Genomic DNA, 6,389 nt, shown 5'->3' on the forward strand with positions numbered 1-6,389 from the left:
TAACATACTGTGAGGGGCATGATTTTTCATTATCAGAGTTTATATTATTCATGGTATATGATTTTTTTAGCAGTGAGTCATAATACCTATCTCATTGCCTACGATCTTTCCAATTATGAAATTAAATACAGGACAGATTAATTTGAGGCACATGATTTTTGTACAGATATTGAATCTATATGAATTGCTTTGAAAAAACTTGAATGGTAGAGATATTGAATCTATATGAATTTTATTATTTGTTTGATTATGATAAATTTGATATGCAATTTTGAAAACGCTACTATATTGGGATTATGCTTTACCATGTGAATTCGATATGTGCTATTTCATGATGCAAATGGAATGTTCACCCAGTTTTCACAAAAATCCCTTATCCTACTCCTTTCGTAAGATCTTCCCAATTTGATGGTTGAATTTTTATCTGATATATGCAATAAAAACCTATCATCCTACTCCTTCATGATAGTTGTGAATGATGATAATTAGACCACTTGAGTGTTCTCATTGTCTTAGCTATCAGTAAAATTTTACATCTATACTGGGTCTAAAAGAGAAATGCATACAGAGACCAATAAGCCTAGCATCTGTTAAGTAGCCCTGCCCCTTAGGCATCCCCATATAAGATGTATTATTGGAAGATTGAGATATTCACACTATCATCTAAAACAGTTACAAAGTGGCTTTTGATCCTTCTCAACATTGGTGAGGTCAGAGGACATTGCAAAATTTAATCTCCAGCCAGAGTGTGTAAATAAAACACCATCGGGTGATACTTTTGTGAAGCCAACTTTATAGAAGGTATACACTTTCTCCTTGTTTGTGATTTGTTATAACTCACAAATCTATGTAGGCTTTGGCATTTATTTGAAGCTGGATCAGGATGGGCTTATTTTTCATAGATGACTTTTTACGACGATCGCTGATACTTATTTCATTATTTACTTTTTAACCATCATATGCTAACCATTTTCGATGATGCTAAATTGAATGCTCTTTTTCCTGTTACCTAGGGCATATTACCAGAGATCGTAGAAGAGTTATTGGCTATGAGGAAAAGAGCCAAGGCAAACTTAAAGGTGGTGAACTAAGTGCTTCCTATGTTTATGTTACATGCATGTATTTTTTCCACTTAGCATCTCAGTTTTTAACTTCCTGTAATCTTGTTTAGGAGGCTAAAGATCCTTTTGAAAAGGCTATCTTGGATGGCCGACAATTGGCTTTGAAGGTAATTACAGCTTTGTCAAGTATGTATTAATTATGGCTTGGACATGGAATAAAAGTAAAACTAGGTATGTTGGTGAAACACATAAAAGAGTTTTGACTGTGTGCACTTGCAAATTAGTGCGAATTCAGTTTATGGGTTTACTGGTGCCACTATTGGCCAATTGCCCTTTTTGGAGATTTCATTGAGTGTGACGAGCTATGGTAATTTCACAATTATTCCATGGAAAAAAACATTAAATCCATGGACACCTTGATTCTCCCCTTGTTTTTCCTAGTTGTAATGTTATTGGTGCTTCTTTTACTTACAAGATAGAGATGCTTGAAGTCCTGTCTTATTCTATATATGCATGTATCAGCCATTCACATTGATTATTTTTGGGCATCAATAATATCCATGTAATTCTTTTCTTCCTCCTGGCATAATGTTTTGGGTATGAACTGTAATTGACAATCTTGTACAAATAAGACCGAGTTCTTGAATTGCATTAATTAGTCATGTGTACTTGTACAACTAAGATGATATGCTTAGGCCCTCTTATTATATTTTGATTAAAAGTCCAGTTTGATCTTTTGACACATTCTCTGTTCCATCAGACAATATCTATTTTACGTATTGTTTTAAAATTTCATATCATTAATCATCTCATTTTTTTTCCACCTACCAGGCCGTCAAATGATAGAGCATACACAGAGGCTAGTTGAAGAAAGGTTCACAATAGTTGGTGGTTACCAATACAATGCTGAGGTAGGCTATTATTTAGCAAATAAAGGCATTTGTAACCTTTGAACTGGATCAGTAATGATAGGAAGTACACTTGTTGTATTGGTGATAGTCCAAGTTCTTGAAATCATAATGGGTGATCTGATCCTAACCAAGATTTCTACTATAAAGCTTGATACTATATTTTTATATTTGAATCTAGGTTGTATATGGAGATACAGATTCAATTATGATACAGTTTGGTGTACCAAATATAGAAGAGGCCATGATGCTAGGGAGGGAAGCCTCAGATTATATTAGTGGTACATTTACAAAGGTACATTGTCAAGAATTTTAAATATCCATGAAGCCTCTAGGGTTGTTAATGATGTTTTTGTAGGGATGAATGTTTTAATATCACCTTTCTTTTTAAAACTAATCTTCTTTTGACATTCCACTTCCATGAGATCTTTGTAAATATGCACAGGACAAGATGATCAGTTATGCTTTTCTGTGGCTTATCTGCATCTGTTTGGTGCATCTTTGGCATCTAATCAGTGTGTTATTTAACATATGCTTTTATGCAGCCTATTAAACTATAATTTGAAAAAATGTACTACCCATACTTGTTGATCAGCAAGAAAAGATATGCTTGGTTGTTGTGGACAAAGCCAGATGCTTATGACAAAATGGATACTAAAGGTGACAAACCTGATCTTTTTGTTTCAAAGACAGGCTTTAGTGTTTGTGAAGGCTCAAAATGCTCTTAGAAAAATAATTTATTTGATGCCTTCTTAATTATTAAATATTCCTTATCTTTTAAATATTCCATATCAACAGGCATTGAAACAGTGCGTAGGGACAATTGCCTGCTAGTGAAGAACTTGGTTACAAAGTGCCTTCACAAAATACTCATTGATCGTGACATACCTGGTGCAGTGCAGTATGTCAAGAACACTATTTCTGACTTGCTAATGAACATAATGGATTTGTCACTTTTGGTGATAACTAAGGTGAGAACAATGAATCCTTCTACATGTTTATGACCAAATTTGTTTGATCATTTGTTACTTTTGAAATGGAGAAAATATGATAGGGGGAAGAAGAGATTTACATTGCGAGCAAGTCACTTATTACATATTCCTGGTTTCAAGTGTTAGAAGTATATACTATGTACCTAGTTGGGGCAGGCCATGGAAGTTTTCTTTTTAAGTCTGTCATGTTTCTTCTCTCTACATTCTGTACTTGGAAGGGATTCAGTCAATATTTACTGCTAGCAATGGGAGGAAGAAGTGTCAAGGGAGGATCTTATACAATTGAAGAGAATCAAAACATGACAATATATAATATATCTGCATTTCTAATCTCATCCTGAGAAAAATTGATTACTGTTTAGCTGCGACAGAAACAGATGTTTGCAGGTCATATCCTTTATCAAGGCTATCAGCATATTCTTAAGGGCATTGTTGTTTGCCTGTGCTAACAATCTCTTTGTTGAGTCAGGGTCTGACAAAGACTGGAGATGACTATGCAGTCAAGGCAGCACACATGGAACTAGCTAAGCGCATGCGGAAGGTAAATACTGGAAATAACTTCTCAGAACAAGTATAATGAATGGTGCAATGCCTTTTGGTTCCATTTCAATCCTATCTCTCTATTTTTATTACTGCAGTGCATCTAAAGACTCTTGTAATATTTATTTTTTATTGACAATGAGTCCATTGTTGGATTTTTTAAATTGATGTCGTGTTTTAAAGCCAAGTTGCCCCTGGTTTACAGAGGGATGTTGCAACTGCTCCAACTGTGGGTGATCGTGTTCCATATGTCATCATAAAGGCTGCAAAAGGTGCCAAGGTAATAATTAACCCCTTCTGTGCTCAGCATAAGTCTCGATATTGCACTAAAAAATGGTTATTTTAATTATTTTTTTATGTTTTATTTGGAGGCATAATTTACAGAGGGATTATGGATATAATGACTAATGTGTTTACTTGGGCTCAGGTATATGAGAAATCTAAGAATCCAATTTACGTACTGGAGAATAAAATCCCTATTGATCCACAATATTATCTGGAGAATCAACTGAGCAAGGTGAAAGACCAAAGCATCATCACTTGCAGTTTATGCTCTTTTTGAAAATTTCACCAGTGTTTCAAATATATCTTGATAGATAGTAATTCTTTCCAGCTAAGTGTTTTTTATTAGTGCCTGTTTTTGCTGTGTAGCCATTGTTGAGAATATTTGAGCCCATTTTGAAGAATGCAAGCAAGGAGCTTCTTCATGGTAGTCACACACGAGCAGTTTCCATATCAACTCCTTCAAATAGTGGAATTATGAAATTTGCCAAGAAATAACTCAGTTTTATTGGTTGTAAAACACCTATTAGGTATTTAGTTAATACAAGTAGAGGGTGTCCTGCATGTGGTTTCCTTACTTATAGTAGTGCACAATTGAGAGTAACTATTATTTCAGTTTGGCGCTTTAGAAAGCTACTAGGGTTCATTTTTTTGATGTGGAAAAATCTATGAGGTTGCATGATTCCATGCCTGCTCTCCTTGTAAGAAACTGTCTAGCTTTCTTATAATAAGAATGTCTGGTTAGGTTGCCTCATACTGAAATTCATGATGTTACCTGATTTCATGTTGCCATTGCAGCAAAGAAGATCAGACACTTTATTCACATTGCAAAGGAAGAGAAGCAAAATTGTATCAGAAAACAGTTGCAAATGGTAAGCTGGTATTCTAATACCATTACTCTTTATTTGGAGAATTTAAAGTAGGCCTTGTGTCTATTGTTCTCACCTACGTTTTCTATCATATGACGCTAATATTTGATCAATGTTAGTGAGGGAATTAGAAATGCTCTTTGGTAAACTATGGACACAATGTCAGCGGTGCCAAGGCTCTTTGCACCAAGATGTTCTTTGCACAAGTTTTTTGAATGCTATATTTCAAGTATTACATTTTCATAACATGATTTAAATTTACATTATGGATGTATTTTGTAACATTTGTGTGATCATGTATTTGTTTTTAATTAGTAGGATGTTTTTTTTTTTTTAACAATTATTATCTCTTTTATACTTACATTGATGTCTTATCCTTATTGCAGTCATGACTGCACAATATTTTATCGTAGGAAGAAAGCTCAGAAAGACCTAACTGAAGCAGAGGTGCAACTAGAGCGCTGGCAGTTTTGAGGATGCTACCTGTGTAGCTTGTAATTTTTTGTATTATCAAATATTTTTGTTTTCCTGAATCTTCTCTGGTGTATGTTTCTCTAATTTAATGGACAAGGGAATTTATTTGGTCCCTGAATTAGGATGAGCATGGTTTATTTATTGTACAGTAATTGTCAAGCCCTTGTTATTTAATGTTAGCCAGTTCGATATATCTTTTCTCCTTGCAAATGAGATGGAGAAAAAGTCAAAATGGATACATACTTCCCAAGGCAAACCCTATAAATGTAATGTGCACGCATATCCCAAATTTTAGGAGAGCACACACTATAAAACATAGATCTACATGCTTACATATGTATATCCAGACATGCATATAGTTGAATGGATGGATGGATGGATAGGTAGATAGAGATGGATACACAGAGAGATTGGCAGGAGCGAATCCGAGCCAGAGAAGGACGCAAAAGGATAGGCACTACGCACAAAGAAGCCATCATATTTCTCCCTCTTTCAACAATTTATGCTAATTTGAAAACTTTACTGGTCATTGCATGATTTCACCCATCAAATGAATAATCCGATGATGATTTGACAATTATACCACAAAACTAAAGGGTATATATTAGAAAGGCTCTTGGAAAATTTCTCCCCATCCTCAAAGCAAATTCAGAGTCCCGTATGTCATCTTCATGATACTAATTAGAACGTTTAGATGACCAGCCTTAGCAATCACGATTCACAATGATCATGAATAGAACTAAACCAACCATCTATTAATTTGCATATCAATATTTTTCTGGCTGGTATATTGGAGATAAAGTTCCTTGTGATGCTCTGCTCAACAAAAGTCATGCTACCACTCATTTCTTTGGGCATTTTCTAATGAAGTGTGCTACTTGAAGCATACATTTTCTAACTTTCAACTTCTTGTGCACAAGAACATGGCCTTACCTATAGTGCCATTTTAACTTTTACAAAGTTGTCTATTCACATTAGTGCAGGATTTTGGTTAACACCTTTATGAGAAATCAAACTTGTTGCATTTTTTACATAATGGCGTGCATAAATCAACTAGGGTTGTGTGAAATTATAATTATATTAACCTTAAGGTGAAAGAATTTTGTGGACCAAGAAAGGTTAGACTAATTGTTTTCAGTACAGATGATAAAGTTTGCATGATGGTCATATAGCCTTTAGGGTGTACTTTAGTCATGCACATTTATAAAGTACGTGGTACCACAATGGTACTTTGCTGCTATGTCACAAGATTCATTGAACTTC

The 6,389-nt window shown here is 34.6% G+C and overlaps 1 pseudogene; it reads left to right on the forward strand.

Annotated features, from left to right (window-relative positions):
• The first annotated feature begins 693 nt into the window (after nt 1–693).
• Nucleotides 694–5,126, forward strand: LOC149175686 (DNA polymerase delta catalytic subunit-like; annotated as a pseudogene).
• The last annotated feature ends 1,263 nt before the right edge of the window (nt 5,127–6,389 follow it).

The sequence above is a fragment of the Pinus tabuliformis genome, chromosome 4_1 (genome assembly GCF_031772625.1).
Source record: "Pinus tabuliformis cultivar Carrire ecotype Pingquan chromosome 4_1, CPIR1, whole genome shotgun sequence".
Taxonomy (NCBI): Eukaryota; Viridiplantae; Streptophyta; class Pinopsida; order Pinales; family Pinaceae; genus Pinus; species Pinus tabuliformis.